Here is an 11869-nt window from a genome sequence, read left to right as displayed (position 1 = left end):
GTCTGCCAGACACTTATTTAAAATCTCCAGGTGATGGATACACTGCAAGAGTTTAAAATAAGCCTTAACAGGATCTAATGGTGGTGGGTCTGTAGTCCTCAGACTCTGTTTCTTCCACACTAATACTCTCTTGTCTTAAAACAGCAAACCTATTGCCGGTAAAGTGGGGCATCCTGTCACTGGAGGGAGCAGGAGAAGAGGAGAGGAGAAGAGCGTCACTGGAGGGAGCAGGAGAAAAAGAAGGAGGAGAGGAGAGGAGAAGAGTGGCACTGGAGGGAGAAGGAGAAGGAGAGGAGAAGAGTGGCACTGGAGGGAGAAGGAGAAGGAGAGAAGAGTGGCACTGGCCCAGACAAGTCTACGCAGTTGAGTATGAATGGAGTGTGTGAGTGCGCGTGAATGAATGTGAGTTATCTGTATGTGTATGTATATGTAGTAGGTGGGAGGTGGGTGATTCAGTCTTTAAGGAATATTAAATAAGAATGATAGAGGGCGATGGTGTTGGCACACAAAAGACAAAAGGATAAAAAAAAAAAATCACAACTGGAAAACAGGGAGAACTGATGTTAAAGGGGAGGGAGGGCGTACAAGAGCAAAGGAAGTGAGGGGCAAAGAATGATCAAAAGGTCAATATAGTGTTGGTCAAAAGGTCAATACAGTGTTGCTCAAAAGGTCAAAAGGTCAATATAGTGTTGGTCAAAAGGTCAATATAGTGTTGGTCAAAAGGTCAATATAGTGTTGGTCAAAAGGTCGATATAGTGTTGCTCAAAAGGTCAATATAGTGTTGCTCAAAAGGTCAATATAGTGTTGCTCAAAAGGTCAAAGGTCAATATAGTGTTGGTCAAAAGGTCAATATAGTGTTGCTCAAAAGGTCAATATAGTGTTGCTCAAAAGGTCAATCTAGTGTTGCTCAAAAGGGCAATATAGTGTTGGTCAAAAGGTCAATATAGTGTTGGTCAAAAGGTCAATATAGTGTTGGTCAAAAGGTCAATATAGTGTTGGTCAAAAGGTCAAAGGTCAATATAGTGTTGCTCAAAAGAAGAAAAAAGGGAGAGCAGGTGTAGTGTACATAAACAAGAGGAAGTCAGTATTTGTATCCTAAAGTTATGAGAAGACTGGAGAGTGTGATGAATGATGATTGTTTAAATAATGGGGAGAGATACATTTCTGGCAAAGATGAGTAGTGGAAAATGGTGGATAAAGGGAGATGGGCAAAAATGAGAAAGGAATTCAAAAAAGTTGGAAAAAGAGAAAACAGATAAAGAAAAGAGAGATAGAAAATAACAAACAAATTAAACACTGCTAAAACAAATGCCTTTCAAGCATGGGTACCAGGTAACACAATGGCTGTTAAACAGTTTAACAGGTAGGTATGTTTCACATTCAACACACACAAAATACAAGATGACTCAAACAAGGTTAAAACCAGTCTTTCTGGAGGCCCTGGATCATGGCTCTGAAGAGGCTTCTAGACTCTGAGAACACCACAGTTTATGCAGGTCGGTTGTTAACTTGAGTTACCTTGTTTGTAGCGTTAGTGTGTGAGGCAAGGTCTTCTTTTTTGTGTTTCAGGTCCAGAGTTGAAAAGGAGATGCAGTTTAAAAGCAGCCAAGTGAGTTGGAGATTCTGGCTTAATTCCAAAAGATGGTGGTTCCTAGACGGTTTGTATATCCTCCATTTTGTGGAAAGTAGCTGTTATAATCCATGGAAGGTTAGATCTTCTTGTCAGGTTTAGGATCCACCATCCACAAACTAGTTCAGTTTTAAAGTTAATTTAAAACAATTAAAACACATTCACACCAGACAGTACTAGGCTTGACATTTTCGCCTATAAGGCTTCTTCAGAATTAGAATCAGAATGGGATTTATTGCCAAGTAGGTTTACAACTACTTGGAATTTTTTCTGGTGTGAAGGTGCATACTTCTATTAGAGGCCTCCAAAGTGTCATTGCCGAAACAAACCCCTGATGAAGACTGACAAGTCGAAAGCGCTCGGGTGATCTCTCATTTTTTAACCCTTTTAACAAGTCCTTTGGACTGTCTTTAAGATTTTTCCCTCCAGGTCCTTGGAAGAATCTGTTCACTTGGTGGGAGGACATAAGAATTGGAATAGCAACATCTTCTCCAAACTTTCTAAGCCGCATGGTGGCGGCCATCTTTTTGGAATTTTGCATCTGTGGATTAAAAAACCTGCAAAAGGATTAATCAGACAGCCATAAGGAACAACTAAAGTAAGGGCTCATGAGCCACAACTCATAAAAACTTCTGGTGAGACTGCGGGTTCAGACACTGGTCCGTATTTGTGTTGGTTTTAAAGACTTTTTTGATAAGAGGGACACCTGTGAAAGCTTTTTTCTAGTTGCACAGTGTTTTTCTAAAACTGAAATAACTCCTCAAATAACACTGTGCAAATAGAATGTTCCTGTTCTAGGTTCATTCTTGGAAACATCTGGTTTTGATTATAATTTGTTTGTTCATTTATCTTTATTTAAGTTTATTACTTTTGTATTTTTTAATTTGGCTAGTGATTTGTATTTGTTTAAACCTGTTTAATTGTTTTATGGTTTTTGAAAAAAAAAAAAAAAACCTTCTTTTTCTCCTTAGATATAACTTTAACACACGATGAAGACTGGCAAGTCGAAAGTGCTCGGGTGAACTCTCTTTTTTAACCTTTTTATCAAGTCCTTTGGACTGTCAGTAAAATTCTCCCTTCAGACTCTTGGAAGAACCTGTCCATCTGGAGGGATAACCAAAGAAATTGGAATAACAGCATCACCACCAAACATTTCAAACCGCATGAACTCAAGTCAGAAATCAGCCCACTGAGATTTAAAACACAGGGAGATGGGATCCATTGGGCTCCTTCAACGGCGCGTGACATACTGGAGCACTGGCGTGATCAGTTAGATCTTTGAGCGGTCTCTCTTCTCATTCAAACAGTTACACACAGGGTACACACAAGTACACTCATACGAATAGTCAACCTTCTCTTTGTACGGTTCACATTTAGGTAGTTCTTTAGTTCTTGCTTTGCAGTAATATAACTCTTTTGTTTTCCTTTTCCCCATTTTTTGGTCTGAGGTCACCAGTGCGACCAGAACATCTAGCACAGGTATTAGCGTTTACTGTCATGATATGTATAAATACAGATAATGTGTAAGCCACTGGTGGCGCTGTTGGTGAATAAACTACAGGATGATTGAGACATGATGATATGTATCGCAGCAAAGTAACAGTCCTTCAGCTGCCACCACATCTAGCACAGGTGTTAGCACCGCCGCCACCACTTAGTCAATCCGTCAACCAGGTAAACAGACTTAGTTTAAGGAACACTTAGGTAGCTATCACAGGAGCCAATCAGGCATATAAACAGCAATAGGAAAGCGAGTGATTGGCACATTAGGATCAGGAAGCCATTAGTTATTTTGGGTGACTCCAATCTCTCTAAGATCCCACTCTTCAAAGATGAAGAACTTCAAGTAGATAGTCTCCCAGGGGCCCATATGGACCACCTCTACGAGTTAATGAGAACATTAGTGAAGCCAGATGTGAGGTTGAAGGTTCTGATCCTGTCAGTGGGCATCAACAACTGCCACAACAGGAATCAAGAAGGCACCTTAAAAAAAAAAAAAAAAAAAAAAGAGTCTGGCTAAACTCCTGAGACAGGCTGAGATCTCCTTTCCGTGCGCCTCAACTCACATCCCTTTACTGAACCTCCACACATCGTTTGACAGGGCCCAGCAGGCAAGCATTCACTGGTTCAACGACATAGTTATTCAGAAAGCCAGATACCTGACAGAAATCAGTCCACCACTACAGGGGGGCACTGTGGCGCAAAAACAGTATCCCCGACCACATTCTGGCTTGATGCCCATGGAGGACACAGGTTCGAATCCGGCCTGATGTCATTTCTCCTGTCCACTCCCCACCTTTTCTCCCTCTCATTTCCTGTCCCACTCTTCACTGAACTATCAATTAAAGGCAAAAGCCCAAAAATAAATCTTTAAAAAAAAAAGAAAATCAGTCCACTACTGTTTAAAACACAGGTGGATGGCATCTATTGGACACCTGGGAATCCAGGCACAACGTCTCTGTAACCCAGAGACGTGAGCTGAAGGATTTGTCCACGAATGTGGACGTGGTTGTTAAACCGGCTGACAAGGGTGGGCAGATAGTCTTACAGGACAGGGCCAACTACCTTCGTGAGGCTTACCGGCAGCTCGGGGACGAAACATTCTATGTGCCTCTGACCGAGCCGATGTTAACCGAAGCTCAGACACTCGTACGAAAATGTATAGTAAGAATAGCGGCACTAGGCTTCATTAATAATTAATATGTATGGGCCCGACGACCCGAGACATTGCGTTTTCTATCTCTTGCCTAAGATTCCACCCGAGTCATGGACTATTCCACACGTCCTGCCTAAAGGTAGACCTATTGTGAGCGACTGTGAGTCTTTCAGAGTAGCTGAATTTATAGATCATCTCCCATAGGCATCCGAGCTAAGTGAAGGACACTTACAGCTTTGTGTCAATGCTAAGACACTCCGTCCCTGCGCACACGCTGCTGCTGACGTGGACTCTTTATATACCAACACACGCTGCTTTACCTCAACATCTCCTGACACAGGCACAAAACGGTTGGCCACTAAGGTCACGCGCTACTCCTTTTACTTCCTCGTTTTTAACTATGTTATTACTTTGTACTGTGGCACTCAGGTGAATGTAGAGTGCGCTATAAATTAAATGAATAATAATTATTATTATTATTATTATTTTACTCCATAAGACAAGTTTGCACCCTCGGCACACATTTAGTGGTCTAATTAAATCTAGGGTTAGATACGCTTTTTTCGCATCTGTACCTTTCCCGATGACGGCGAGTCCGCAGCCCAGATCCTCTTCGCAGCGATGAAGCCTCGTGGCTATTCCGTTCGTTTCCTCAGTAAAATTAAGGAAGAGGTCACGGCGATGTACATCACCAAGACAGGCGCCTTTGACTCCATTCCCAAACAGCAGGGTCCGCTAATCCCCTTTGTCATCACGTATTTAACCGCAGCACTTGAGTTCAGGAACAAGGTGTCGGTGCACTTCCTCCAAACAGCCTCGCAATACCCTGAACTGCCTCAGCACAGGTTCATCACTGCACAGAGGCACACAAAAACTTGCGGGACCTTCTAGTTGGAGTACGTATGAAAGGGGATCTTCTAGTTGAAGCACGTATGAAAGGTGAGCAGCAACGCGGTGAGAGCACATTAACAGCACTAGAAAAGCCAGTGAGTGGCATATTAAGATCAGAAAGCCACAAGTGATTCTAGGAGACTCGAACCTCTCGAAAATTCCACCATTCAGAGACGAGTCTCTCCAGATAGACAGCTTTCCGGGGGCCAACATGGACCATCTGCATGAATTGATGAAAAAGCTGGTTAAACCAGACATCACGGTAAAGGTATTGATACTGTCGATTGGCTTGAACAACTACCATAATAGGAACCAGGAGGGCACCTTAAAAAAGTGCCTCCTGAAACTCCTTAAACAGGCGGAGTCTTCCTTCCCATTTGCATCAATCCATGTCCCGCTGCTGAACATCCACACGTCTTTTGATAGGGCCCAACAGGCTAGTATACGGTGGTTCAATGACCTCGTTGTACAGAAAGCCAGTTTCCTATCAGAATTTAGCCCGCTGAGATTCAAAACACAGGGAGATGGGATTCATTAGGCTCCTTCAATGGCGCGTGACATACTGGAACACTGGCGGGATCAGTTAAACTGTTAAGGGGAGCACAGGGTCATCAGATCACCAACTCCCATACTTCAAACATCACTAACCTCTACTCTTTTTTTCGCCTCTCCACTGTCCAACAGGAACTACTGGAGAGAGGCCTCACATATGTTCCCACTCCACAAAAGCTAGACAAAACGGAAATACAACGTGACTTACACCTCTATCACAGACGTTTAAAAATAACGGATTACTTTGATTTCGAGAGCGATGACAATCACTTACTATTTACAGGGCCGTCCACCTGGGAGCCTGAACTAGATGCAGTCTCACCTCTCATCCAGGCTTTGATTAAACATTGTATTACTACTACCTCATTCACTTATTACCACCACTAATACTTACACCTGCACTTTTATATACTCATCATATCTACACTTCTTACCTCAATTGCTGCTAGTCCCAATTCTGTTCATATTACATATCTATTTCTTACTGTACATATCTATTTATTTATTCACTTACTCCACTTTACATATGCACATACTCTGCACTTTTATTGCTATTTTGCACTTCTGGTTGGATGCTAAACTGCACTTCGTTGTCTCAGTACTCAGTACTCTGTGCAATGACAATAAAGTTGAATACTTTCTCACCCACACAGGAATCCAGGCACAACGTCTCTGCTATGCAGAGGCGCGAGCTGAGGGATTTATCCTCTAATGAGGACGTGGTGGTTAAAGCAGCTGACAAGGGGGGGGTCAGATAATTATACAAAGACAGGGCTAACTATCTTGGCGAGCCCCCCGGCAGCTCGGGGACGAAACATTTTATGTGCCTCTAACCGAGTCCATGATGACGGAGACTCAGACACTCGTGAGAGAATGTATTGATAGAATAACCACAATCCAATTGACATGCTAATTCTCAGGAGAAAGTGGAGTTGGATTGGACATACCCTCAGAAAACCGGCCACAAACATCACTCGGCAAGCCCTGAATTGGAACCCACAGGGAAGAAGAAAACCAGGTCGACCCAGGAACAGCTGGAGGAGAAGTGTCCAGGCAGAAATGGCTGGGAAAGGACTCAACTGGGGAGACGTTGAAAGAACTGCCAACAACCGAGCGAAATGGAGGACATTCGTCAATGGCCTATGCACCCAAGAGGAGCAAAGGGCATAAGAAGAAGAAGTAACCGAATCCATGATGACGAAAACTCAGTTTTTCTTAAAAAAAAAGCAAAAACTGTATCTGTATGGTCCTGACGACCTTAGACATCGTGTGTTTTATCTGTTACCTAAGATCCATAAGCCACCAGAGTCATGGACCATTCCTCACATCCTACCCAAAGGCAGACCCATAGTGAGTGACTGCGGCTCAGAGTCTTACAGGGTGGCTGAGTACATAGATCATTTTTTGAATCCCATCTCCCATAGGCATCCGAGCTACATAAAAGACACTTACAGCTTTGTGTCACTGTTGCGGAATCTCTCTGTCCCCGCGCACACATTGCTATTCTCCGCTGACGTAGACTCATTGTACTCAAACATAGAGACGGACCTGGGCGTGAGAGCGGTGTGCGCAGCGTTCGCTAATTACCCTGACCACATGCGTCCCGGGGAACAACTGCTAGAACTTCTAACTTTAACACTAACCAGAAATGATTGAGTTCAATGGTAATTATTATTTACAGGTGTGTGGTTGTGCAATGGGTAGGAAATATTCGCCAGCCTATGCAGACCTCTACATGGCTGATTGGGAGAGCAAGGCGTTCAAAAAATGCACTTTCAAACCGCTGTTGTATCTTCGTTACCTTGACGACCTGTTTGGCATATGGACACACACTGAAGCGCAATTTTTAGAATTCGTTGCTGTTTTAAATAGTCATCATCCAAGGATTAAAATTAAACATGAGATAAACTCACTTAAATTACAGTTTCTCGATACAGATGTTTCCTTCACATCAACATCCTCTGTGACAGGCACTAAACGGTTAGCCACTAAAGTTTTTTTCAAAGACACAGACCGTCACACATTGCTCCACAAAACTAGCTTTCACCCGCGGCATACATTCAAAGTTTTAATTAAATCTCAACTCATACGCTTTTTCCGCATCTGTACCTTTAGGAGTGACGTCGAAACAGCAGCCCAGATCCTCTTTGCAGCGCTGAAGCGTCGTGGCTACTCGTGGCGCACGCTTCCTTCGTAAGATGAAGGACGAGGTCACGGCGATGTATATCACCAACACAGGCGCCTTCGATCCCACTCCTGAACAGCAGGGTCCGCTAATCCCCTTTGTTATTTCGTACTCAACCACAGCACTTGAGTTTAGAAACAAGGTGTCGGCATAAACTCAATGGGCCTCATTCTCGAACATTCAAACAAGTTTCTTCTGAAATGTTTCTTACGGCCTTCGGAAAAACAACGTAAGAAAAAGACATCCGCCAAATTCATGCACGCTTGAAAATGTGGTCCTACGCAGCAGAAGTTTTCTGGGCTGTGCTCCCCCGGAAGAGTTTTCTTAAATTGAAAGCGCATCCTCGTGCTCCTGATTTTGCATACATACACGCCCCGACAGCTCCTTATAAGGGCACGCAACAGCAGTGACATGTGCAGTCAGAATCAACTCAATTAGGAAAGCAGCAACAGGAACGCAAGCTATGTCGAAGTGAAAAGCAACCGGTGCACAGGTGAGCAGCAAGAGAAGACCAAACTTCACCGGTGCAGAGGTTGAGGTGATGCTGCAAGTGTGGAGGTCAAACGTGGAATTTTATTCAGCAGTGTTAACGAGGGGTACAAGCCCTCTCAAAAAAACAAGGCTTGGGATGAGATTACTAGGGAGGTTAACGTGGTGTCAGGGCAGGGGCGCACATCGGCTGAAGTAAAAAAGAAATGGGCCGATGTGAAATCGGAGGCCAAAAAAAGAATTGCCATGGTGAATAGAGAGATAATGGCCACTGGAGAAGGAACAGCGGGCTTAAGGTTGGGTGAGATGGACCAGCGAATCCAGGCCATCTTAGGCACCACAGCAGTCGCCGGGGTGCCTGGTGCTGAACATTTGGATACAGCCAGTAAGTGTGTCTCCCAGAATGGATATCCAATTTAAACATGTGCCATTGCATTGTATGATACCAACCCCCATAAATTATTCACCCACTTATATAGTCACATCTGAAACTGATTTTGAACCAGATTCGCAGCCCTCCACCAGCGCTGCCCCGCCAGCCCAGGCGTCTAACAGCGCTGCCACGCGTGCACCCAGGGCCCGTGGCAGTGTAATAACACAGGCGGTGCTGGACAGCCAAGAACGAATGGCCTTCATCCAGGCGAGATTGGCCGACAGCCTGGAAAGAATCTCGGGGGCACTGGAAGCCCTAGCTTCAACCATGGCCAAAATGCACAACACCCAAATAAACACAGAAACCCTGATATGCCATACGGGAAGCGGATATCAGCTGGTAATCAGCAGCATTTTCTAAAGGCAACGAAGAATAAGCTTGCTGCACTTTACCCACAAAAATGCTCTGCAAAAGCATGGTCCACGCTTCACGTGGCCATTTGAGAAATGTAGCGACCCTTTCAAAAACGTATCCAGTTCTTTTTCTTTAAATGGAGGGACAAGTCTAACATTTCGAACGACATCGAAATGATCGGTTGGAATTCTAATACCCGCTTCACAAGCTTTTATATCCAACTCTTTTAAACGAATGGCCTTCGCCAATTCCAGGTCTTTCATTTTAAATTCATGCTCCATGCGCTCTCGCTCACGCTCACAAACTTGTCTGTCTGTCTCCTTCAAGTCGTGACCTCTCACGCTCCCATTCAATCTCCTTCTCTTTTAACTCTAAGCGACGGAGTTCAAGTTCAGCCTTGGAAATTGGAGGTGTGGTTGAACGACCAGGTGCAACAGGTAAGCCAGGCTTGGTAACCTCATCAGGTACCTTGCCGCCGTCATCTAATACACCTTGAGCAGTCAAAACCTCAATACGTTTTGACAAAAGATCTGCTTTTGCAGGACTACCAAGAACCTCTAATTTATAATGACCAGCAATCAAAACTAGTTCATCACGAGTGACGCTTCATAAATCAATCAATCAATCGGTGAATCAATAAACGCGTCTAGACTAAACACTGCGATAGCGAGATAAACAGCCACAAAAGCGGCAGACGAAAAAAAAAAAACAGTTAATCGCAAAAACGACAGAGCTGGGCACACTATAACAAAACCACTATGACAGATACCGCATCGATGACTATACAGGTTGCAGGAGGGATGAAGTAGTAGTCGCCAGGCTCAGGATCGGCCATACCCTGTTGAACAGCACCCAGTGCAGGGTAGGTATGACAGACAGGAGATTGCATGTGGTGTCCAGGCCAAGATGAGACGGTGAAACATGTATTGCTTGTCTGTCCCACATACCAGAGTCACAGGGAGCACTGGAAAGAAGAACTACAAAGAGCTGGATGCTCAGGCTTCAATCTAGCTGCGGTTCTGGGGGATGGAATAAGGCCAGGGGAATTGATCAGGTTCCTCAAAAGAGCAGGCATATATGAGCGAATATGAATATCCCTTTTTATTATTATTATTATTATTATAATTTTATTTTCATTATTTATGTGTTGCTGAGATGCCCAAATCTGCACTGTTTATAAAGTGATCTGTAGGTGGCGGCATGCGCCTGTAGGTGTAACCCGCCATTAATTGAAAGAAAAAGAAGAAGAAGAAGAAGATGGCAGACACAGACCCCTGCTGAAGACTTGCCAGTCGAAAGCGCTCGGGTGAACTTTCTTTTTAACCTTAACCAGAGGTGCTGAAACACCAGAGGAGTTGAGGATGAGTGATCCTGAGAAAACTTTATCCTGCGCCCGTGCACACCAGTGGTTCCTGTGTGTCCTGTGAGGGATACATGGGGCCACATTTCTGTACCTTAACCTAACCTAGCCAGAGTCTGGTTGTACGTAGGACACTCATAACTCTAAAACACTCTTTGGAAAATAGTTCCACTCGGGTCTTTTTTTCATTATAAAACACATCTTTTCCTTTTCCTCCCCTCCTCATTTCTGTATGACCTATTTTTTTGTTTATGATTAATTTTTTTATCTACCCCAATTCATTAAGGTTTTTTTTCTGTAAAATGATGTACTTTGCTTACCCTATGGCAGTTCTTTTTCCTCAACGGCCAAGGACAAGGAGCTAGGTGGACCAGCTGACCTCTTTGGGCTCTGCAGGCCAACGCCCACTCTGCCAGGCTCACCTCTATTAGAGGCCTCCAAAGTGTCATTGCCAAAACAAACCCCTGATGAAGACTGACATATCGAAAGCGCTCGGGTGATCTCATTTTTTAACCCTTTTAACAAGTCCTTTGGACTGTCTTTAAGACTTTTCCCTCCAGGTCCTTGGAAGAATCTGTTCACTTGGTGGGAGGACATAAGAATTGGAATAGCAACACCTTCTAGTTGGAGCACGTATGAAAGGTGAGCAGCAACGCGGTGAGAGCACATTAACAGCACTAGAAAAGCCAGTGAGTGGCATATTAAGATCAGAAAGCCACAAGTGATCCTGGGAGACTCCAACCTCTCGAAAATTCCACCATTCAGAGACGAGTCTCTCCAGATAGACAGCTTTCCGGGGGCCAACATGGACCATCTGCATGAATTGATGAAAAAGCTGGTTAAACCAGACATCACGGTAAAGGTATTGATACTGTCGATTGGCTTGAACAACTACCATAATAGGAACCAGGAGGGCACCTTAAAAAAAAAGTGCCTCCTGAAACTCCTTAAACAGGCGGAGTCTTCCTTCCCGTGTGCATCAATCCATGTCCCGCTCCTGAACATCCACACGTCTTTTGATAGGGCCCATTTGTAGCGAAGGGAGAGCGTGGTCACCCCACCCGGACTCAAACCCGGGTCTACAGGGTGCCAAACATGCGCTCTGACCGCCACACCAAAGAGCCCGGCTCAATGGCATTTGAGAGAGAGCATATTCAACCGTAGGGACGATCACATCGTCACACTGCCCTCACCTTCGGGAAGCGCAGCCATGCGCTTCACGTACACAGACATCCCTCACGCATACACCAATCATGCTTCTCCCAAGGATTAAAATTAAACATGAGATGAGCTCACTTAAATTACAGTTTCTCGATACA

At 44.2% G+C, this 11869-nt stretch overlaps 1 long non-coding RNA gene across 1 annotated transcript; it reads left to right on the top strand.

The window, feature by feature from the left end:
• The first annotated feature begins 451 nt into the window (after positions 1-451).
• Positions 452-960, top strand: LOC122133650. The gene is made up of 2 exons (XR_006152927.1): positions 452-815; positions 846-960. It is a non-coding gene; the product is annotated as an uncharacterized LOC122133650 (long non-coding RNA).
• The last annotated feature ends 10909 nt before the right edge of the window (positions 961-11869 follow it).

Source organism: Clupea harengus, chromosome 17 (genome assembly GCF_900700415.2).
Source record: "Clupea harengus chromosome 17, Ch_v2.0.2, whole genome shotgun sequence".
NCBI classification, from domain to species: Eukaryota; Metazoa; Chordata; class Actinopteri; order Clupeiformes; family Clupeidae; genus Clupea; species Clupea harengus.
This window is presented reverse-complemented; position numbering and strand designations above follow the sequence as displayed.